Source organism: Sapajus apella, unplaced genomic scaffold, assembly GCF_009761245.1.
Source record: "Sapajus apella isolate SASKATOON/1434 unplaced genomic scaffold, GSC_monkey_1.0 scaffold36, whole genome shotgun sequence".
In the NCBI taxonomy this organism is placed as follows: domain Eukaryota; kingdom Metazoa; phylum Chordata; class Mammalia; order Primates; family Cebidae; genus Sapajus; species Sapajus apella.
Window position 1 is genome coordinate 16,782,957 of NW_022436976.1, and position 26,286 is coordinate 16,809,242.

Here is a 26,286-nt window from a genome sequence, read left to right on the forward strand (position 1 = left end):
AGATACTCTATAAGAAGATCAACCCCAAGACACATAATCATCAGATTCTCCAAAGTTGAAATGAAGGAAAAGCTATTAAGGGAAGCCAGAGAGAAAGGCCATGTCACCTACAAAGGGAAGCCCAGACTAACAGTGGACCTCTCAGCAGAAATTCTGAAAGCCAGAAGAGATTGGGGGCCGAAGATCTAATATCCAGAATCTACAAGGAACTTAACAAATTTGCAAGAAAAACACACACAATCCCATCAAAAAGCGGATGACGGATATGAACAGACACTTCTCAAAAGAAGACATTTAAGTGGGCAACAAACATACTTAAGAAAAGCTCATCATCACTGGTCATTAGAGAATGTAAATCAAAATCACAGTGAGATACCATCTTATGCCAGTTAGAATGAGGATTGTTAAAAAGTCAGGAAACAACAGATGCTGGAGGGGATGTGGAAAAATAGGAACACTTTACTCTGTTGGTGGGAGTGTTAATTAGTTCAACCATTGTGGAAGACAGTGTGGCGATTCCTCAAGGATCTAGAACCAGAAATACCATTTGACCCAGTAATCCCATCACTGGGTATATACCCAAAGGATTATAAATCATTCTGTTATAAAGACACATGCACACATATGTTTATTGCAGCACTATTCACAATAGCAAAGCCCTGGAACCAACTCAAATGCCCATCAATGATAGACTGGATAAAGAAAATGTGGCACATATACACCATGGAATACTATGCAGTTATAAAAAAGAATGAGTTCAGGTTCTTTGCAGGTTTGTGAATGAAGCTGGAAACCATCATCCTCAGCAAACCAACACAGGAACAGAAAGCCTAACACTGCAGGTTCTCACACATAAGTGGGAGGTGAGCAATGAGAATACATGGGCACATGGAGGGGAGCATTTTACATGGGATCCTGTCAGGGGATGGGGAGCTAGGGGAGGGATAGCATTAGGAGAAATACCTAATGTAGATGGAGAAATACCTAATGGGCGGATGTGTGAAGCAAACCACCATGGCACATGTATACCTATGTAACAAACCTGCATGTTCTGCACATATATCCCAGAACTTAAAGTATAATAATAACAATAATAATAATAATAATAATAAAAGAAAATGTGGTACATATACATCATGAAATACTGTGGAGCCATAAAAAGGAATGAGATCATGTCCTTTGCAGGGACATGAATGAAGCTGGAAGGCATCATCCTCAGCAAACTAACACAGGAACAGAAAACCAAACACTGCATGTTTTCACTAATAAGTGTGGGTTTAACAATGAAAACGCATGGACACAGAGTGAAACAATACATACCAGGGCCTGCTGGAGGTTGGGGGGTGAAGGGAGGGGACTTAGAAGATGCATCAATAAGTGCAGCAAACCACCATGGCACATGCATACCTATGTAACAAACCTCCATGTTCTGTACATGTATCCCATTTTTTAGAAGAAATAAATAAAATAGATTACTTTTTAAAATATTAGCTTCATTTACTGGAATGATTTCATTAAAATTTTAAATAGTTCTTAATTGAGTTTCTTGATATAGTTACAAAATTTATCTAAAAACTAATGTATCAGTTTTTTAAAATATTTCATACAAGCTGTATGTATTTATCTTTCCATTTTGAGAAATATATATCCAAAATATATTGTTTGGTACAAACAATAAAAGAAGATTTTCTGAATCATTTGAATTTGATGTAACTAATATCTACATTTTGAAATAATGAGATAAAAATGTATAGCACATTAAAATTATGAACTAAAATTGTTAGCCTTAGTGTATATTCATATTAACATAAGATATACATTGAATATTTTCAAGTGTGTTTTATAATTAGAAAATACTTGATTCTTATAAAATCTTTGAGATTACAACCATCTATCTATACATTGCTGAAATAAGAAAAGATTATTGACCCAAGAATGTAAAAACAGAAGTATAAAAAGTAAAGTATTTTTGACTTTTCATCTAGATATTAGATACCTTGTAAATACAGGTACCTTTGAAAAGCAGATCTCTGTAGTATTTCTTTTAAATTATGAAAAACTAGAAAACAGAAAGGCAAGTGTAAAATGACTATGTTAGATAATTTATTTTCTTATTAATGCAATGAATAAAGAAGTAGACATGATCTTAAACTGACAGTGACAGAATCCAATAAATATAACCACAATGTTATCATATGTTCTGTTAAGCAGGAACTATAAAACTGCTTCTTCTGAATGGCTCCCACAATTTATTAAACTTCACACTTAATGATACAGGTGTGACTTTGGAACACTGCATTGGTGTAGTACCCAGGTGAGAAAAATTATTTCCTTCTCTGGTTATTGTTATTTTATGATAGATTGTGTACCTTTTCCTCCTTAATAAAATTATTTTTCATTTCAATGTATATTGTATTTGTTTATTGAATAAGAAATATAATTACTTATTCAGAAACCTTAAAGATATGCTGTAGAAAGTCTTTCTACAACTACTATCAGTGGTTTATTATCTATTTTCCTTAGAGTGTTTAAGTTTCTTATCTATCCTCCCCTATGTATATACAAGCACATATTCTTTTAGAATAAATTGAAACATATAAGTCAGTCATTTTTCACCTCACTTAAAAATTCATAATGTATCTTGACAATTGTTCCATATTAGTGCATATAACTCTTTCTCATGCTTTTTTTTTTTATAACTCTATAACTTTCCATTGAACAGCTGCAGCCATAATTTATTTAAACATGTTTCCATTGATTCCTTTAAGGTTGTTTCAATTTATAGCTAATACAAACAATGCTACAATAACTTTGAACATACATTATGTTGTTCATGTGTAAAAGTATAAAAACATATTCTTAGGAGTATATCTGCTGGGAAAAGGAATATGTGAATTCATAGGTTTGGTATTTAGTAAGACAAAAATTGACTTCCATAAAATTTACACTAATTTATATTCATACCATCCCTGCAAGAGAACATTTTTCTTCCCATTCTCTAGCCAAAATATTTTTTTATATTTTTGCCATAGGCTAAAAGCACTAGCTCTATTCTCAAATGTGAAGTACAACATTTGTGTTTAAAAATGTGCAAAATCACAAATGAATTCATGGATGTTCACCAGCTGATCCACCCTATGTGACTTGCACCCAGATCAAGAAACAGCATTTGCAGCATCCCAGAAGCCCGCCTTGTATTCCCAGGCACAGTCATTAACTCTCATCCAAAGGAGCCCTCTATCTGATTTCTAACACCATAGATTAACTGTTCTTGGTTTTGATCTTTATGTGAACTGATTCCATGATGATTTATGTATCTGCATTCTTTACTCAACATTTTTTTGTATGTGGGCTTTATCCATACTTTTGTATATAGATGTAATTTCTCATTCATTCTCATTTGATTATTATACTCCATTGTGTGATTATGATACAGGAGGGGCAGGGAAGTGCTGGGTAGAGAAGGATGGGTCCCCAACTAGGGCTCAACCCCCTGGCCTGTGCCCATGGACCTAGGTAAGGACAGGCATTTCTGTTTTCATGCCCAAATGTCGCATTTTCCAAGACCATCCTGGCCCTCCACACCCCCATCCTGTGCCTATAAAAACTCCGAGACCCTAGCAGGCACAGACACAAGTGGCTGGGCATTGAGAGGAACACAGTGGCTGAAGAACACACAGGAAGAACAGCACACTGACAGGCACCAGTAGATGTCAGCCAGCCATTGACTCATGGAATGATGTGGAGTTTGGCCAGGGTGACCAGAGGAGAGCCCAGCTGCTGGGTGGCCTGACTTCAGGGGAAAACCACCCTCCCATTCCATCCTGCTTCTGGCCTCCCCATCCAACTCGCTGAGAGCTACCACTACTCAATAAAAAAAAAAAAACCTTATACCCATCTTTCAAGCACACATGTAATCCAATTTTTCTGGTACACCAAGCCAAGAACCCAGGATACAGAAAGCCCTCTCTTCTTGTGGTAAGGCAGAGGGTCTAATTGAGCTGATAAACACAATGACTAAACTGAAAGAGCAGACTGTAACACACACACACTGGGGCTTCCAGAGCTATAAGCATTCATGGCTAGATGCTGCCTTGGAGTTGAAGCCCCACAACCTGCCTGTCTGCACGCTTCCCCTAGAGATCTGAGCAGCCGGGAGGCACTGAAGAAGCTAGCCACACCCTCATTGCACACTCTGCAAGAGGAATAAAGGAACTTTTCCTGTTTCAATTATTCCACAATTTATGCTCTACTGCTGATGGGCATTGGGAAATTTCCAGTTTGTGGTTTTTACAAATAGTGATTTTTGAACATTTTTATATATGTCTTTCAGTGCACCCCTATAAACATATCTATTAGGTATGTATCTAGAAGAAAAAATATAAGATCACGGGGTGTACATATGTTCAGTTTAGTAGATTCTGCTAAATTAGTTTCTAAAGTGATCATATCGATTTATGCCATTACTAGCAATGTATATGAATTTGAGTATCTCCATATCTTCACTAACATTTGTAATTATATTTTTATTTGCTATTTTAATGGCTATATCTTAGTATAGTTTGAATTTCTCTTAATGACAATAAACTTTTAATATATTAATATTTATTTGTATTTATTTTTCTGAAATGTATTGACTGCCCCTTCAAAATATAGAAAGAGTATAACCATTTATTGTCTCTGATACAGTCACATGGGAAGAGCCACTAACATTTCTTACTTGGGTGTATTAGTCCATTCTCATACTGCAATAAAGAAAGCTGAGACTGGGTAATTAATAAACAAAATTGGCTCATTTTTCTGCAGACTGTACAGAAAACATGGCAACATCTGCTTCTGAGGAGGCCTCAGGGAGCTTTAATTCATGCAGAAGGCAAAGATGGAGCAGGCATCTTCATGGCAAGAGCAGGACCAAGAGAGAGCGGAGAGCTGCCGTATACTTTTAGACAACCAAATCTCATGAAACTCACTATCACAATTAACAGAAACAAAAGGAAAATCTGACCCCCATGATCTAGTCACTTTCCCATCAGGTCCCTCCCTTGAAGAATGGAGATTACAATTACAATGAAATTTGAATGGGGACACAGACACAAATATCAGGTGGGGACACAGATTCAAACCACATCATTGGGCAATTTGAAAGTCCTCTTGACTTGATCTCTTTGCTTTCATTATTGCTCTGCTACAATCTAATCCCAACATAACAAACCGAGTAATTTTGATAAATTGTGATTCAGATTATGTGTCACTATTCTGCACAAACCCTCTGATACTGGTTTTATTTAAACCTACAGTTCCCTATGTGTTCTGAACCATATTCATTCACAGATTTAATCACTAATTACTCTTCTTCTTACTTATTCTGCTTTAAATCCAGTGATCTCATTGTACTTCTTCAAATATTCCAAGTGTGTTACTGCCTTAAGATACTTCTATTAGCACTTCCTTATAATATTCTTATAAAATCCTTAAAATAGACATATAAAATTCTTAAAATATTCTTAACTAACTGTCTCATTGTCTACAAGATTTTGCTCAAATGTCACCTTCTGCCTGAAGCTCATACTGACCACTCTTATCCCTGACTTTGATACTCCTAATATTGTTACTGAAATGTCAGGGGTTTGGTCCAGGTCCTGCTATTTACCACACAGAAAGCCATTCACTGAGACAATGAGTATTGCCAGGGAGGAAGGCTTTAATCAGGTGCTACACTTGAGGAGATAGGAAATAATTCTCAAATCCGTCTCCCTGACCAACTAAAATTAGGGGTTTTTATAGTAGGAAAGAAATGTAACCATGTGTGAGAAAAGAGAACGTTCAAGGGATAAGTAAGATGAGTTTGTCAATCATAAAAAGCAGGTGGTTGGTTGGGCAATCATTACAGGGGTCCTGCGTCTCATTGCCCAGATGTGGTAATGTGGAAGATTCAGTTCCTGGATGCTATCTGGGAGACCTGATGGTTCGTTTCCTGAGAGGGGATCCCAGACAAGACAAATACAACTTTCTCAAGTTTTAATACTGGGAGAGTCAATTTCTATGTTTATTCAGATGAAACCACAAACATCAGTTCTATGAGAAAATTGGGTGGGTTTTAGTCTCCCACTTTCAATTTATCAATTCCTCATCTATGGAAAATGTAGTCATCAATCTTTCTGGCTGCTACATTTTGAGAAGGGACATTGTCGGCAGGTTTATACCAGGAGCAACTGCATGGCCACCCGGGAATCAAATATTAAACACTATGGGTTTCTTCTGAAACAGTCATTTTCTCTTCAGTCCTTCACTTGCACCAAAGACAAAACACAGCAGTACCAACCTATCTACAAAGTAAGCTTCAGTCCCACCATACTTGGTCTGAATAACCACACAAAATACAGCAAGAATCACTGTCCAACTGGGCTCTCCTAAATGGGCTTTGCTGGAATCTCTCATTAGGAATCTCAGACTTGACTTCCAAAGGCCTCCTGAGCCCAGTCAAGGATCCATCTGCACCTAAAAATACCTGCAAGAATTGGGTGAACCCGTTTCTTCTTGAGACCCCCAAACAGCTTGAGGTTTCCAGGTCTCTCAAAAAGTGAAACTCTATTTTCCATTGGCCAGGAACCCTATGGAAAGGAACTTCATAAACTATAAGGCCAGCTTTTCTAAGGGGTTTTCATCCACTCTGCAAAGTCAACCTCAATTTCTCAAAGCAGTATGCTTATTCAGAAAACATGTCATTTTAGTCAAAGCCTTGGAAAATAACGAGTTCCAACTATGCGCCATTAGAAAAGAAAATATATGCAAACAAACACATTGCCATAAATTAAGAATATAGAGTTTCAAAATTCTGAAGAAATCAGGCAGAGAGAGAAATATGTCTCAAATCTGTTTAAAAACATATACTCCTCTCAATTCTTAAAGAATATAAATAGGCCAAAAGAAAAAAGCTCCCTCAACTCTGATAAACCAAAAAAAAAAAAAAAAACCAAAAAAAAAGAATCAGCATTTTTTCTAAGAAAAAAACAAAAAATTATTTCAGTCCTCTATTAGTTCAGTCCATGCAATCAACTCCTGGTCTGCTTCATATTGGGTTAGGAATTGTTGTGAACATTTGAGCCTTGTAATTAGAGTCTCAGAAGTTTTCTCTCTAGTCCAGTGGCATAATCCTCAATGTTATCAGAAACCTACATTCAAGAGTCCTTTTCACAAACTCCCCCGAAGAAGCAAGTCCTGGACTGATAAGCCATTTTTTGAGAAGAATCAAAGCAAAACAACAATTATGGATGACAAAAGTCTTAGGATGGCCATAGGAAAAGGCCCAGTTGACAAGAACATATGCTTATTTTTGTGGCATACAACAACTTAACATAATAATCCTAATTATTACTGACAACATATTCTAAGACATCAGAATTTCAGGAATTGCATACATTCATATTAAAGCTAATTTTAATAAAATCTTATAAGCAAAAATCTGTTTAATTTTAATAAGTTTGACCATAAGGTAAGATGTCTATAAAACTTTTATCAACTTTTATAATATTTTTTATTAAAGAGCTGATCAATGCCCCAAGGAAACCCTGTTATTCCAGTGTAATGGACCAGATGCTGGCCTTGCATCAGTGAGCTTTTAAGATTCATGTTTAACTTACAGAAAAACTCTGAACTAATGTTATCCTTTGAAATTGGCCCTTACATTCTCATGTACCCACCTCTTTCATGATTGTTCCTGGGCCTAGAGGGATTGAACAGTTTTAATTTCTGGTCCTGTGTCTCATGAAAGCAGTTCATTTTGATTGCTGCCTTCCCCTGGGTCTGAAGAGGAGTCTTTGAATAGTGTCAATGATCCAGATTAGTGTTTTTTAGACCCAAGAGTGAAAGTCCTCTAACGTCACAGGACAAGGATTAGGTAAGTTTATAAGACATTTCTACTGCAGAAAGTGCTTTCATTCTTTCTAATGTCACAATTTAAAACACTGTCATTTGGTGTCTAGTCAACATTTGAATCCATTGTATTAAAGTGGTTAGGTTACTCCTTGCACATCCCTGATTCCAAGCATTCTAGTGACAGAACTGTAACCAAAGGCATCAAAAAACCTGACTGATAGGTCCTTTACCAAACTGATCAAAGCAAGACAACTTTTTTCCATCATTTAAAAAAATGGTAAATGCAAATATCAGTTTTGGAAATTCAGTGTGAGGATAAATAATCTCCATTTATTTAAATACTAAACAAAAAAGGGACAAAGCAAGAGCAAGCACACAGAGGAAAATAGCATTATTGGCTGGATATGGTGGCTTATGTCTGTAATCCCAGCACTTTGGAGGACAAAGTGGGTGGGTCAGCAGAGGTCAGGAGTTTGAGACCAGCCTGGCCAACATGGTAAAACCCCGTCTCTATTAAAAATATAAAAATTAGCTGGGTGTGGTTGCTTGCACCTGTAATCCCAGCTACTCAGGAGGCTGAGGCAGGAGAATCACTTAAACCCAGGAGGCTGTGGTTACAATGAGCCTAGACTGCACCACTGCACTCCAGCTTGGGTGATAGATGAGACTTTGTCTTAAAAAAACAGTATTATTACACATTGACAAGATTGGTTTCTAGATGCAGCACTAACAACTGATTAGGTAACTTTCACCACTAGACTCTTGAAACCAATGCAACACTTGCATATATTTTAAGTACACACATGAAGGCCTAACAGTGATAAAAAGGCTTGAGATTAAAAATCACTATAAAGTCTCACTTTTTTTTTATTACTTAGTCCCAATGAAAGTCACTTAATTTTAATAATAGTAAATACAACTAAAGTAGCTTTAAAGAAATCGTAGTCAATACAATTTTCTTAAGGAGGAGGCCAGTATTTCCTGAACATTAAACCTTTGTATCCATATTACAGTTTTTCTTAATTACCTATATATATATATATGTATATATATATATATATGTTATATAATTACCTATATATACATATATATATGTATATGTATATCTGAAATTAACTCAAATTATTGATTGAATTTGCTTGAAAATAAACACCATTTAAATATTTTTACTCTCATCTACTTTTCCAAATAACAAAATAAATAATTGACTATTTCTGCTCAAAAGTTATAAGTCTTTTATGTTTTCTGCTAGGAAATTTAAAACTCTTGTGACTCTCTAAATCATCAGAGGTTAGCAAAATCAATCAATTTTTAAAGGGCTGGAGTTCTCTATCAATTTTTGCAGGCTTGACAAAGTAGCTTAGGACTGTTAGCTAAATAGAGCAAATGATGAACTGTTAGCAAATGATGAACTGTTAGAAGTGCATAGGAAACAAAATGACTATTCATAGAACCAAATACAAACTCTCTATATAAAATAAAAGGAATAAATGGTCTTATATAAGTACATGTAAGCAAAACTCAAGGGAGAATGAATAGCAAATAAAAATTAAAAGAAAAAACAACCAGAAAACCCACCCCAAATTTTACCTGCTACAGTGTTACACAGAGCCTAAAAAAATGACTGATATTTCATTCCTGGTTTACAAATTAATGTAGTCAAGTTCATCAAAACCACTATACATTTTGTGAGATTAAGAAATTAACTTTAGGCACTTGACCAGTAAGTACATTAATGCTAGTATTATCTATGCAGAAGAGCAAATACAGTGTGAAACAGAACAATGCAAGCATTTATTTGAAATCTGGCTCTATGTAAATCTGACTTCATGCTTACCTGTATTAAAAAAGAATTGTCAAACTGCCAATGTATTTTTTACAATATTTCTTAATTTACCTTCATCAAGACTAAAAGCTTTAATTATGAGCAATGTTAATTAGGCAAATTTCTCCAATTTCCTATCAAGTGTTAAAGAATATTTATTATCTAAACTTTTTCAACTTTCTATTTTCTCTGTATTGTGTATGCAGATGGACTTTTGGAGAAATAGGAATAAACTACCTGTGGCTTACATAGACCATCTATGACATGCCTGGACTTTCTGTTTTATCCTAAATTTTCTGTTTTAAAAATAACCATTTTAATTTAGAACAAAAATGCAAAATACAAGATTCCTTATAAAAAGCTATTCACTTTTCTTTAACCTTCCTTACTAAGAATTCATCTTTATGTCCGTGACTTTCTTTACATCTCTCTCACCTACTTACTGTTTTCTATCTTGCTTCATAAATCAACTTTTCAAGTCTATAATTTAGATATACCTTTAAATAACCTCAGAATTAGACAAAATTATTCTTTTTCTCAAGAAGAATACATATTCTTTGGCACATTGTAAATACAGAATTACATATTAACTAGAATTTTTATATTTAGTAAACTTAAATTTCAGTGAAAACTTAAAAAACAAGAAATCCTGAACTATCCGATATTGGTATTTTAAATGAAAACATTCCACAATTTTTAGAAATATATTTCTCCATATTGTAACCCTTTTTACATTGGAAATGACCCAGATATCCAATGAGTATCAAAAATTTTATGATTTTTAAATTACACCAAAAGTTTACCATTCACCTACAAAATTTATTCTATTTACTTGTCAATTTTTTCACTCCTTTTTTTTTTTCTTTTTTGATATGGAGTCTTGCTCTGTCACCCAGGCTGGAGTGCAGTGGATGATTTTGGCTTACTGTAACCTCTGTCTCCTAGGTTCAAGTGATTCTTCTGCCCTAGCCTCCTGAGTAGTAGAGACTACAGGTGCATGCTGCTATGTACAACTAATTTTTGTAATTTTAGTAGCAATTGGGTCTCACCATAATGACCAGGCTTGTCTCCAACTCCTGATGTCGTGATCTGCCAGCCTCAGCCTCCCAAAGTGCTGGGATAACAGGCCTGAGCCACTGTCTCTGGCCCAATTCCTTCATTTCTAACAGTTTATCAGCATTACTCTTAAAAACTGAGATACTGAACAAATTACACATCATTTCAAGTTATATCCTTGTTTATAGCCTGTGAATATCAGGTGCTCACCTAAGTAAGAACCTTAAAGTTAAATACATAGGCATGTTTGCCAATAACTCAGAAGATTCAGCTATTTTTATTAAACCAACAACATTACGTTAGTCTCGTTTTTTAAAAATCACACACAGATCATTTTGTTTTGGCTGGGTTTATGGTTTATAATCTGTGCCAAAGCTTGACACCTCAAAATCTAACAGAGACAAATATAAAGCCCAGACAAAAATGTATCCTAACATTTCTGAAGACAATTCTATTTTTATCTTACTAATAATTTTAAAGTGAGCTTGTTTATTAAAGATTTACTTGTCATGTGAACTGGAAACATAGTTTGGACTTATTTACTTAATTTATGAGTGCATCTTTATAAGCCAATTTGCTAGACACGCCAAAAACATAATAAATGTACATATACATAAATACATCTAAACACATATATACACATGAAAAAATCCAGTAGATTTTACCTTGGAACTCAAGCCATGAGATAGCCATACAAATTCACTGGCCTACATACACGTTCACATAGCTAAACTTCATTTTTCACAGTAGGGTAAAGAAGCTTTCATGGTAGTTTGATTTTTAAAGGCCAAACATACCTAGACTCCAAAGAACACTATGGCCAAAGAGCACCACAAGAGATTATCACATACTAACCAGGCCCAACCCTGCTTAGAATAGCAGCATAAGAGCCTGGATACATGGAACTCCACCCCACTTTCTCATTTAGCAGCACTATAATTTGAAGACCTTATAATACCAGCTAAGGTCAGGTGCGTTCCAGATGGTATAGCCACAAGTACCTCCCAACAACTGCATTCAGGGCAACCTTAAAGAATGCACCATGAGTACATGCATCAAGGAGACTGCACTCTGAGTTCAAACCCTGACCTCCCATGAATACACTGACACACACACAAACAATCAACAAAACATAATCCAAATGTTGCAGCAACAAACAGGCCCTGAGAGTGTCCAAACTGAAACATTTGGGATGTGTCCTCTCTTTATCAGTTGGGCATCATCAACTTGCAAACAAATATTCCTTCAGAATTTCCCAAATTGAGAGGAGTCAATCCCGCTGTCTGGTACCCACAAAAGATACTAACTTGTCCAGACACACACATAACAATTACAAACAAGCCTCTAAAAGTGTCCACCTGAAACAGTAGGGTGTGTCCCTCTCTCAGTCAGTTTAGTTTGTTCAACTTGCAAATGGAAATTTCTTTAACATTTTCCAAATAAAGAGGAGTAGTTCCTGATATCTGGGCTCACAAAGGACATGTACTCATCCAGACACAGGTGAAAGATTAAGGCTGTTCTTCCTGACTGATCAGGAATGCAGTTATGGCTGGCAGTGGTAGGGTTGGAGAAAGAAAGACCAAGACCCACCTGGACCAGAAACGGGTTGGGCAGCTGCTTAGGAGGGCTTCTGAAACTCTCCTGGCTGACATTATCAGTCAGGGAGGCAAAATCTGTTACTGAAACACCAGAAATCTAATGACTGAGACAAGAATTGCCAGAGAAGAAGATTTTAATTGGGTGATGCAGCCAAGAATATGGTAGATCAGTCTCAAACCCTTGCTCCTGACTGACTAAAATTAAGGGTTTATATAGCAGAGAAGAAATGTAACCATGTATGGGAAAATAGGGAATTAGGGAGGTGTAAGGAAAAGGAGCTTGCCAACAGGAAGCAGGTTATCAATTAGTCCCTTATGACAGGTAAGGGATCTGAAATCTTACTGTCCAGATGTGATCTGGTGAGTTTCAGTTCCTTGATACTATCTGAGAGGTCTACTAATTGGTTTTCTGAGAGAAACTCAAATAAGACAAATGTAACTTTCTCACATTTTAAGACTGGGAAAGTCAATTTCTACATTTATTCAAAAGAAACTATAAACATCAGTTCTATGGGACAATGAGGCTGGTGTCAATATCCATTATTTTGCTATTTTTCTTCCACATAATTTACTTTCTAATATACTACATACTTTATTTATTTATTATATTTAATAATTACTTCTCACTGTCGGAATATAAACTGTGAGAGCAGGGTCTTTGGCTAGTTTTGCTCATTGATGAGTCCCTAGAGACATAATAGTTGCTCAATAAATAAGTGCTAAATTAATGATTTGATAAAATGTCCATCCACCTTGTGATAATCTTTCTTTAAATGATTTTGTAGGGTTCTCTATGAGAAAAAGAAAATAAATATTTTATAATATAAAAAGCAAATGCTGTTTTCCTGTTTGTCATTTTTCTTTGCTTAAAAATGTTTACCATGTAGAAACCTTGAAATTTTTATGCCTTATAACTTACTAGGTCTAATTTACAAATCGTGGGTTTTGTTGCAAACTTCATAAGATGTTGCCCCATTACGGTTGTATTTTTAAAAGTTCTTCCAGTACTTCTGTGGTTTATGTTTTTGCATTAAAATCTTTTGTCCATCTGAAGTTTAGTTTTTCAGATTATTTTATTAACAATTTTTAAGAATACATGTGTGTATATATGTTTATAAGTATATGTATTTGTGTATACGTATTTTTTTTCAATTTGACAATCACATTGGTTTTTGAATATAATATACATTTAGATTTTGCATCAGGATACAGTTACTATGTGGTCTGTGGTGTGTTTTTGGTGTCGATATCTTCTGTTATTTTGAAAGATTTCCTTATTTTTCTAATGATTAAGTTTAAATATATACTCCTGTATAACACCTTGATTTTCAGCTTTCTTAGATAATATCTACTGGTTTTCTACCTTAACAAAAGAAGGTATAACTTTATCTTCCTCTCCTTTTCATGCTCTCATTTTTTAAACAGGAATTTATTTTTCACATTTGATATTTAACAGATTTAACAGGATCAAATATGTGGCACCAAATTTTGCTAGATAGCCCCTGTTAATTCTTAGATTTCTTGAAATTTAGTTTCATCATTTTACGTTTTTTGTGAAATTCTGTAATGCATAGTTCAAATATCCTTTGTTTATTTTTGATATTTATCATTTTCTCTATAATCTTGTCAGACATTTGTCTCCATTTTATTTTGTTCAGTTTTTCATTCCTGTTTTTAGTATCTGTTTTCATTTCTATTTATTCTTGAGCTGCTTCTATATTTTTCTTTATTTCTTCTATAATTCTCGAAATTGCTTCTCTAAACTCATATCTCTGTATAACATCTTGTTAAAAAGATTATTCCCTTAATAATTAAAAATGCACATGTATATATGTACGGTCATATTTAAGTATAATTTTGATCTGTTCATAATACTATCTTTCTGGTGGGTGATTGTAATCTGCAATTTTTTTCCTGCTTTTCACTTTTGTTTTTGGTTGAGACTTTTTTCTCCCCAACTAGTCCTTTGAAGCATATTTATGTTGGCAGGATACCATGGCCATATTTTGGGTCAGCAGAAATTTTTATTTGGATTAAGTGAAATCTTTTAGCCATCATCTTTAGCATGCTAGTGGATGCAGGTAGCTGTAAGATTGCTCACAATGTAGACTTTCTTTCCTATTTTGGTACTTAGAACCAAACAAAATTTTTTTTAAAAAGTACCCATTGTTAGGCCAAGACATTCTATTTTCTTTGTTGTAAATATGATATTTTGGTTTTTCCTTTAAATGTGTTTCCTTTGTTTTGGAGAGTATTACTATGCAGTTTTTCTGAGATCTGTAGCCAGTGGTATTCTGCAGCCCCTTTATATTGTGGTAAAATATATGTAATATAAAATATAACATTTTAATTGTTTTGAGTATAAAATTCAGTGGTATTAAGTACATTCACAATGTTGTGCAACTATCATCACCATCCATTTCCAGAACTGTTTTGTTACCCAAAACAGAAATTTTGTACCCATTAAACATTAACTCTCCACTCCCCTGGGTAAACTATTCTACTTATTTTCTCTATATATTTGCTTATTTTAGATACCTTATTTACATGAAATCATAAACGATTTTTCCTTTTGTGTCTGGCTAATTTCACTTAGCACATTTTCATTTTATCTGTGCTATAATATGTTAATAGCATATTTTCAGTTTATCTGTGTTGTGGCATGACAACAAAATCATTATGGCTGAAGAGTATACTATTATATGCATACATCACAGTTTCTTTATCCATTAAAGTGGTGATGGACAAGAGTTATTACTACCTTTTGGGTACTGTGAGTAAAACTGCTCTATATCTTAGTGTACAACTATCTGTTTGAGTCCTGGCTTTCAGTTCTTCTGGGCATATAACTAGGAGTGAAACTGATGGATTGACATTCTCTTTTTACTCCTCCTTCACCTTTCTTGGTGTTAATTACTTGCAACCACACTTCTATATATTTTGTGTATTGTGGCCATAAGACAGCCCATAGTTATAGTAATGAGTGTTTATGATTTAGTTTTATTATTCTTGCTAACTTATTGTGGTATCTGAGAATTAAAAGTGGGATAATGTGAACTTCATTCTACCACTTTTAACCAGAAATATTTAATAAAATTTACTGTCAAAAAATTATCCAGAAATGCTTATAGTATTCTAAACTGAAGTTTCTTTCTTCTGTATAGACATGAATAATGAAGTTTAATATTTAAGGGAAAAATAAATAAATAACCATTGAGCACCTTCTATACTCTGAGCTGGCTGCTTCATACTTTAAAATTATATTATTGTTACCTAATTTAACTATTAAAGTAAGCCATGGTAAGGTAATTATTATTACTCTTATTTTATAAACAATATGAGACATACAGCTTGCATAATTTTTCAAAGTCATAGAACAAGCTAGCCAATTGGGAGGTATACTGAAATGTTTCTGACTATAATCCATATGTTTTCTCTATAAAAAGCTTCTACCCACTGTAATGACTAAATTAGTTTTCAGTAAAATCAAATAACTCATAGCACCAAAATTATGAGTACAGACATTCAAAAATTAGAGACTTTTATGTGTGTTTAATCCACTTGGTCCAATTTAGGATATATCCAAAAATCTACTGATTGAGAGGAGGCAACATTTTTTGCTTTGCCATCCCACGCTTATGTGTCATCTTAAGAGACTAAAGTTCCACTCAAAATAAGAAAAACATAGTTTTCCCAATTACTTGGCAATAAAAAGATTACCTCAATAAATATTACCTCAATCTGCCATTCTTAATGTATCTTTTCATATTTATTTATGTTTCTTATGCATATCACAGCAAAATGCTGAATACTGACAAAGGTCTACAGTCTTTACTGCAATGCACACATTTGTGTACCTTTGCTATTAAAATTATGCTTTTCTGGACTTAAATAAGATCTTATCACTTTCTCTTGATGAAGGCCATTTATTAGTATGACTAGGTGAAAATATGCTCTCAGTTTCAAAATTACATTTAAATGTTACATACCTTCAATGCCACAATAAGTACCCTTAACTCAGTGAAACATGATTTTTACAGTCAAGGTATAAGCCACTAATTTAATATTTACATAAAAATAATAAAGATAATTTTAATTTAAAAATTTTAATTTTTTAAATTTATATATTAAATATATGTATTCAGATTTGTTTGTTTTGATCTTAAAAATATATTATTTATATACTGCCTTGTTCCAAAAATGACTTCAAGCAACATATAAGAGAATATGTAAAATAAAATAAGGTGATATAAGTTAAGAGTATACGACACAGAAACATATAACACACACACTCTCTCTCTGTCTTTCTCTCTCTCTCTCTCTGTGTACGCATTTTGTAGATTTTGGTATGGTGAAGTGCTTGCCGAAGAATATATGTATAGATAGAAAGAAAAATTATTGTGAGTTTTAACATATTCCAAAAACAACCTTCAACTACCTATGAGATAAAATCACAATAAGTTGGAAAAAACTACAATATATCATAAATCAAACTGTCAAATACCTAAGAAAAGTATAAATATTCCCAAATCATTTTATGACACCAACATCATCCTGATTCCAAAACCCGGCAGAGACTCAACAAGAAAAGACAACTTCAGGCCAATATCCATGATGAACATAGATGCAAAAATCTTCAATAAAATACTGACAAGCCGATTGCAACAGCACATCAAAAAGCTTATCCACCATGATCAAGTAGGCTTCATCCCGGGGATGCAAGGCTGGTTCAACATACGCAAGTCTATAAACGTAATTCACCACATAAACAGAACCAAAGACAAAAACCAAATGATTATCTCAATTGATGCAGAGAAGGCCTTTGACAAAATTCAACAGCCCTTTATGCTAAAAACCCTCAATAAGCTAGGTATTGATGGAACGTATCTCAAAATAATAAAAGCTATTTATGACAAACCAACAGCCAATATCATACTGAATGGGCAAAAACTGGAAGCATTCCCCTTGAAATGTGGCACCAGACAAGGATGCCCTCTCTCACCACTGCTATTCAATATAGTATTAGAAGTTCTAGCCAGAGCAATCAGGCAAGAAAAAGAAATAAAGGGCATTCAAATAGGAAAGGAGGAAGTCAAATTGTCTCCATTTGCAGACGACATGATTGTATATCTAGAAGACCCCATCGTCTCAGCCCCAAACCTCCTGAAACTGATAAGCAACTTCAGCAAAGTCTCAGGATACAAAATCAATGTGCAAAAATCACATGCATTCCTATACACCAATAACAGACTTAAAGAGAGCCAATTCAAGAACAAACTTCCATTCACAATTGCCACAAAGAGAATAAAATACCTAGGAATACAACTAACAAGGAACGTAAAAGACCTCTTCAAGGAGAACTACAAGCCACTGCTCAACGAAATAAGAGAGGACACAAACAGATGGAGAAACATCCCATGTTCATGGTTAGGAAGAATCAATATTGTGAAAATGGCCATACTGCCCAAAGTAATTTACAGATTCAATGCTATCCCCATCAAGCTACCAATGACCTTCTTCACAGAACTGGAAAAAACCACCTTAAACTTCATATGGAACCAAAAGAGAGCCCGCATAGCCAAGTCAATTCTAAGCAAAAAGAACAAAGTTGGGGGCATCACACTACCAGACTTCAAACTATACTACAAGGCTACAGTAATCAAAACAGCATGGTACTGGTACCAAAACAAAGATATAGACCAATGGAACAGAACAGAGGTCTCGGAGGCAACACAACATATCTACAACCACCTGATCTTTGACAAACCAGACAAAAATAAGCAATGGGGAAAGGATTCCCTGTTCACTAAATGGTGTTGGGAAAGCTGGTTAGCCATGTGCAGAAAGCAGAAACTGGACCCCTTCCTGACACCTTACACTAAAATTAACTCCAGATGGATTAAAGACTTAAACATAAGACCTAACACCATAAAAACCCTAGAAGAAAATCTAGGCAAAACCATTCAGGACATAGGTGTAGGCAAGGACTTCATGACCAAAACGCCAAAAGCATTGACAACAAAAGCCAAAATAGACAAATGGGACCTAATCAAACTCCACAGCTTCTGCACAGCAAAAGAAACAATCATTAGAGTGAATCGGCAACCAACAGATTGGGAAAAAATTTTTGCAGTTTACCCATCTGACAAAGGGCTGATATCCAAAATTTACAAAGAACTAAAACAGATTTACAAGAAAAAAACTAACAAGCCCATTCAAAAGTGGGCAAAGGATATGAACAGACACTTTACAAAAGAAGACATACGTGAGGCCAACAAACATATGAAAAAATGCTCATCATCACTGGTCATCAGAGAAATGCTAATCAAAACTACATTGAGATACCATCTCACGCCAGTTAGAATGGCGATCATTAAAAAATCTGGAGACAACAGATGCTGGAGAGGATGTGGAGAAATAGGAACAGTTTTACACTGTTGGTGGGAGTGTAAATTAGTTCAACCATTGTGGAAGACAGTGTGGCGATTCCTCAAGGACCTTGAAATAGAAATACCATTTGACCCAGCAATCCCATTACTAGGTATATATCCAAAGGATTACAAATTGTTCTACTATAAGGACATGTGCACACGAATGTTCATTGCAGCACTGTTTACAATAGCAAAGACCTGGAACCAACCCAAATGCCCATCGACGATAGACTGGATAGGGAAAATGTGGCACATATACACCATGGAATATTATGCAGCCATCAAAAACGATGAGTTTGGGTCCTTTGTAGGGACATGGATGAACCTGGAAACCATCATTCTCAGCAAACTGACAGAAGAGCAGAAGATCAAACACCACATGTTCTCACTCATAGGCGGGTGTTGAACAATGAGAACACATGGACACAGGGAGGGGAGCACTACACACTGGGGTCAGTTGGGGGGAAATAGGGGAGGGACGGTGGGGGGTGGGAAGCTGGGGAGAGATAGCAAGGGGAGAAATGCCAGGTGTAGGTGATGGGGAGGAAGGCAGCAAATCACACTGCCACGTGTGTTCCTATGCAACAATTTTGCATGTTCTTCACATGTACCCCAAAACCTAAAATGCAATAAAATAAATAAATGGGAAAAAAAAAGTATAAATATTTAAATAAGGCAGTTTCAGAAATTCCTAGGTAGCTGGCCCAATTGCCAGCTGTTAGTATCCCAATACAATTTTTCACACCAGAGATTGATAAAGGCTCAATATTTTTTAAATCTACATTATATGAAGGCAAGAAAATAAACAAAAACAAAAGAAAACAAAGATGGAGGTATGCCTTGATAAAATGTTTCTTAAGGGCAAGTTTGAATTGTGTATGTGAGTTAAATTTTAAAAAAGATGCCTGAAAACAATTCTATTTGATAAATTAATTATAATACTTTTAGAGGATAAGCTGTTATACAACAACTAAATTGCATTTGTCAAATAGTGTTTAAAGATATAGGAAGGCATTTATGATACATTAATAAGTAAATATTTAGTTAAAATGTAGTGTAGTTCAATTTAAAAAATCTCATTATCTTTAAACATTCTGAATATACAGTATATTCTTATTTGAACATTATTTTGAAGTTATTTGTGGGCAATTTATTTTCATATCTGATTTTTTGTTGATATTACTGTTAGAAATATTTTTACATATGTTATTTATTAAGCAAAAACATGTGTCATATACCACATGACAAAACAGGGTATATTATATAGAGTGATCTCTGTTTTTTTTTTTTTGGTCAACAAAAATATTTATTGTAAATCTTTTATTTGCTAACAAACATCCTAGATAGTTAAATATTTCATATCTGGCCAAATTAAGCTTCATAAACAAAAGAAAAATAAGATCCTTTTCAGACAAGCAAATGCTAAGGGAATTTGTTACCACCAGACCTGCCTTACAAGAGTTCCTGAAGCAAGCACTGAATGTGGAAAGGAAGGAATGTTACCAGCCACTACAAAACACACTGAAGCACAGAGACTACTGACACCATAAGGCCACCACATAAATAAGTCTGCAAAATAACCAGTTAACATCATAATCACAAGATTAAATTTACACCTATAAATATTAACCTTAAATGCAAATGGTCTAAATGGTCCAATAAAAACACACACAGTAGCAAGCTTTATAAAGAACCAAGATCCATTTGCATGCTGTCTTCAAGAGGCCCATCTCACAGGTAATGATGCACATAGGCTCAAAATAAAGGGATGGAGGAAAATCTACCAAGCAAATGGAAGAAAAAAGCAGGGGCTATAATCTTAATTTCTGACAAAACAGACTTTAAATCAAGAAATATCAAAAAAGACAAAGAATGGGATTACATAATGGTAAAGGGTTCAATTCAACCAGAAGATCTAACCATCCTAAATATATATGCAGCAATACTGGAGTACCCAGATTCATACAGCAAGCTCTTGGAGACCTTCAAAGAGACTTAGACTTCCATACAATAATGGTGAGAGACTTTAAAACCCAACTGACAAATTAGAGAGATCATTGAGACAGAAAATTGACAAAGATATTCAGGACCTGAACTCAGCACTAGATCAAACAAACCTGATAGATATCTACAGAACTCTCCACCATCCTAATCCCTCAGCCCCCACCCTCAAAAACAAAACAAAATAAAATATACATTCTTCTAATCACCACAGGGCACTTACTCTAAAGTCAATCACATAATTAATTGGAAATAAAATACTGCTCAGCAAATGCAAAGAACTAAAATCATAATAGTCTCTCAGATCACAGTGCAATTATATTAGAAATCAAGTCTAAGAAATTCACTCAAAACCACACAATTACATAGAAATTAAATAACCTGTTACTGAATGACTTTTGGGTAGATAATGGAATTAAGGCAGTAATAAAGAAGTTCTTTGAAACAAATGAGAACAAAGATAAAACATACCAGAATCTCTGGGACACAGGTAAGCCCCAGTGTTAAGAGGGATATTTATAGCACTAAAGGTCCACATCAAAAAACTAGAAAGATCTCAAGTTAACAACCTAACATCACGACTAAAAGAACAAGAGAACCAAGAACAACAACAACAAAAAACCCAAACTAGAAAAAGACAAGAAATAACCAAATCAGAGCTGAATTAATGAAGATAAAGACATAAAAAAAAAACATTCAAAAGAGCAATGAATCCAAGAACTGGTATTTTGAAAAAATAAGAAAATAGACCATTAGCTAGAGTAATAAAGAAGAAAAGAAAGAGAATTCAAGTAAACACAATGAGAAATGACAAAGGGTATTTTACTACTGATCTCACAGAAATACAAACAACCATCAGAGAATATTATGAATACCTCTATGCATATAAACTAGAAAATCTAGAAGAAAAGGATAAATTTATAGACATATGCATCCTCCTAAGACTAAACCAGAAAGAAACTGAATCCCTGAACAAACCAATAATAAATTCTGAAATTGAGGCAGTAATAAATAGCCTACCAACCAAAAAAAGCCCAGGACCAGAAGGATTCACAGCTGAATTCTACCAGATGTACAAAGAAGAGCTGGTACCATTCCTGCTGAAACTCTTCCAACAAATTGAGGAGGAGGGACTCCTACCCAACGCATCCTACGAGGCCAGCATCATCCTGATACCAAAACTTGGCAGAGATACAACAAAAAAGGAAACTTCAGGTCAATACTTTTAATGAACAGCGATGCAAAAATTCTCAACAAAATACTGGCAAGCTGAATCCAGCAGCACATAAAAAAGCTTATCCACCACGATCAAGTAGGCTTCATACTGGTATACAATATAATATTTGGTTCAACATATATAAATCAATAAAAGTGATTTATCACATGAACATAACTAAAGACAAAAACCACATGATTATCTCAATAGATGCAGAAAAGGCTTTCATTAAAATTCAACATCCTGCCTGTTAAAAACTCTCAATAAACTAGGTATTGAAGGAACATATCTCAAAAAAAATAGGAGTCATTTATGACAAAACCACAGCCAATATTATACTGAATGGGCAAAAGCTGGAAGCATTCCCCTTGAAAACTGGCACAAGACAAGGATGCCCTCTTTCACCATTCCTATCAACAGTGTGGGAAGTTCTGGCCAGGGTAATCAGGCAAGAGAAAACAAAGAGCATCCAAATAGGAAGAGAAAAAGTCAAACTGCCCTTGTTTGCAGATGACAAGATCATATATCTTTAGTAGAACCTCATAGTCTTAGCCCAAAAGCTTCTTAAGCTGATAAACAACTTCAGCAAGGTCTCAGGATACAAAATCACTGGATACAAGGTTTTAAAATTTTCTACATTGAACATGTACTCCATTAGTAACCAGAAAAATTATTTACAGGAAATAAACTGGTTGAAAAATAAATTAAAAAATGAATACAGATATAAGTCAGGGCCAGAAACTAGGTAAAACATTTAGCTCACAATCACCTAACCACTTGATCTGAACATTTAGAAGATAACAGTCATGGTATTAGGGCAAGACCTTACGGCTGTTTTACTTTAAAAAAAAAAAAACTAAAAAAAGCATTTTTGACATAAAAAAACAATATATTTGGAAATATCTTCAAGACTAAAGAAGATTTAACAGTGCATGACAGTGTTCTTCTCCTTGGCTAAGTCTCACATCCTTCAAATCATCAGTTGGGATATTGACTTTCTGTAGTAAGCTTTTCTTTAGCCACCAGGTTGCCTTCCATGTTCCTCTTTGTGGCTTCCAGAGTACCATGTGTGGCTCCCACCACAGCACTTATCTCTCTGAGTTATAATTAGCTGAACACTTTCCAGGATTTATCAGTGCTGAGGCTATCTCTGTTTTGCTTACTGTTGTATTTTTCCCTTAGTCTAATGGTTAGCACATAATTAGTGCTCAATAATTCATTTAACTAAACTGAATTTCACAAGACTATCTCTTGTGGCTGTAATGTAGGTTGAAGTTATCATCACATCAAAAGACAATCCAGAAGAAGCAACCTGGAAGGGTTTGTAGCCTATTACAGACATAATCTGTATGCTTAGCTCTTTACTAACTTAGCTTGATATTTTTAAATATCTGGAAAAGTGAATGGATAGTTTGCTTTACATGTAATTTTTTTGTATATTGTATCTCTCCAATGAACTTTGAAAAAATTACATTATAGTTATCTCAAATTTGTTTAGTCATATAAAAGGTACTGGTAAAAGGTATTTTATGCTGTCAATTGTTTAAAGACACATGTGCCTAAACAGATCACAGGAGACAGGAATAAGCATCCATTCTGAAAATTGTCTGAAAACTCATCAGTAGGATCAACTCTTTTTTTTAGAAAGATGTTTTGATTTCATTGTTGCACATAAGTAAATAGACAATTAAACCTAATTATATTCCTTATAGTACTGCCACAATAGTTTTATGCTTAAAATAAAAGTTAAGGAAGGCAAACTCACAGCTTTCCATGACGTAATTAGACATGTGCTCCAGAGCTGTTTTTTTTTTTTTAAGGTCATTCAACCTGTGTCATTGCTCTTTATAAAACAGTTGAAACTTTGCAACTGTCTACCAATCATTACTTATAAAATAGTTGATTTTAGCTTTGATTTTTGCCCATAATTATGTAGTCAAAAGCTCTAGTTTGAACTTTATCATGTGTAATACGCTTGTTAGACCTGAATGAAAATCGATATTAACATCATAATTTTAACATTAACTAGATGACAAATCTAGTTAAATAAACCCCCAACCAGTCAGACAGAAATATTAACTCACACTGGAACTGTTAGGATTTGACCAGTAGCAACTTAAGTGACAATAATAGTGTAGCTATTTCAGACTTCCATAAAAAATCCGGATAGTGTGGACATTAATTAGAAGTAGAAGTCCTATCCGTAATAAACGTGTATTAAAATACATGTTTGCTATTTAACCAATTTCCATTTGTTTAACCTTTATATAAACAAATAGTATATCTTTTATGTAACTAAAATAAAACAATTGTTTCTCTGCATGTTAACTTTAGCATAATACCATCATTTTATTTCACTGATATATTTTAATGTTTTCTACAAGAATTATTGGCTTTAAGCATCACCACTCAATTTACTATGGTTGATTATTGAATTATTATTATCTGTTAGGTGATAATGTTTCTATACTGGAAAGGTCTTTTAAAATTTAGAATAAACATAATTTTAAATCAACAAATCAATTTGAGGAATACAAAGTATTGCTCAGTTATTTTTTTCACCTTTAAGACTCTTATTTTCATAATTTCTAGGAAGTGTATTTTGGTAACAGGCAAAACTGTTAAAATTCATCTTTATATGAGAGTGAGGTACATTTCTAAAAGTTCCTGTAAATGACAGCCACTTCTTAATTTTTACCCCCAAATTTTCAAATGTCTGAATGTAATTGGTGATAAATTTCATATCATTTCTGAGAGAGCACTGAATAAATCATTTTTAACTAAAGGCCAAATATAATGTGTTAGTCTACAAGATGCAAACACTAAATTCTATGCACAGCAGCTGCTGGATCATCTCCAGCAATCTGAATTCATTTAGCTTAAAAAACAGTTTCCTACATGTCTAACCACAGCTTTTCATAATTAAAACTGCCATATTCTTCCCATAATTACATCTAAACACATCACTAGCCCTCCAACAATTGTTTCCATGCTGTTTCTTTTAAATTTTTACTGTTGAAACACATAACTTAACTTTGAAATTTTCTTTATGCTCTGACATTTTAAAAGCAATATACTATGCTGTATTTACCACTCTCTAGAAACCTCTTTGAGTTTATGAATTTCCTGCATTCCTTTCTATTCTCAACTTATTCCAGAGTTACCTTCAGTCTTCTGTGCTAGTCTATGCCTAGAAAATCTCATTATTTTCTTGTCTTTCCTATAACTTTTTCTATCCATGATAGTTTCTGTCTTTTTTCATTGATCGGTTCCTTTTCTTGCTGGTTTAATCCTTGAAAACCAATTTTCCCTGTTACAGAATTTTTATTCTCTTCGTACATATGCTTTAAGACCCGGAGGAGAAGTAACTGACCTCAACTACTCTTTATTCTGCATCTCTTTTTATAGCCATTTGTTCACTGAATGAGCATCTTTATAGGTAGAGGCTACAGATGAATATAACAGGCTGGGTGTGTTAGCTCACGCCTATAATCCCAGCACTTTGGGACGCCAAGGCAGCTGTATCACCTGAGGTCAGGAGTTCAAAGCCAGCCTGGCAAACATGGCGAAAACCCGTCCCTACTAAAAAATACAAAAAATTAGCTGCAGGTAGTGGCAGATGCCTGTAATCCCAGCTACTCAGGAGGTTGAGGCAGGAGAATCACCTGAATCTGGGAGGTGAAGGTTGTAGTGAGCCAAGATTGTGCCACTGCACTCCAGCCTGGGCAACAGAGCGAGACTCTGTCTCAAAAAAAGAAAAAAAAAAGATGAATGCCAACATAGTCTCTTCCAACACTGGGGGCTGGTTTAGTAAAGAAAAACAGTTGTAAGTAAATAAGAGCAGCAATATAGATCTCAAATTAATTAATAAATCATCTACATGTATTTCATTGAGGACTGATATGAGGCAGGCACTGTACTAAGCCCTGAGAGACAGCAGAAGACAAACATGATCCTCTCTCTTGTGGAATTTGTATTTCAATGAGGAGCTAGAAGTTGAATATAGTCATTTAAATAGCATTTGGGAAACTATTCATTTATCACTTCTGTTTCTTTAGTACATAACATTCTCATGCTTCATGTTCTGAAGATAAATATGGCATTAAATAGAATGCTTTGACCTACATTTTATGTATGTCAGGCCTCTGGTAATGGACTGAAAATACAATGATCATCACTCCTGGCAATTATTTGCCATAGCTGCATCTATGAGCTGGGGTGGGTCACTGGAAAGCGTTCAGCCACAAGGCTATTTGGAACTGTGATTTATCTTCATTTTGCATG

At 34.5% G+C, this 26,286-nt stretch overlaps 1 long non-coding RNA gene across 1 annotated transcript; it reads left to right on the plus strand.

Annotated features, from left to right (window-relative positions):
* The first annotated feature begins 1,798 nt into the window (after positions 1–1,798).
* LOC116563855 lies at positions 1,799–6,999 on the plus strand. The gene is made up of 2 exons (XR_004274603.1): positions 1,799–2,314; positions 4,807–6,999. It is a non-coding gene; the product is annotated as an uncharacterized LOC116563855 (long non-coding RNA).
* Positions 7,000–26,286: the final 19,287 nt, after the last annotated feature.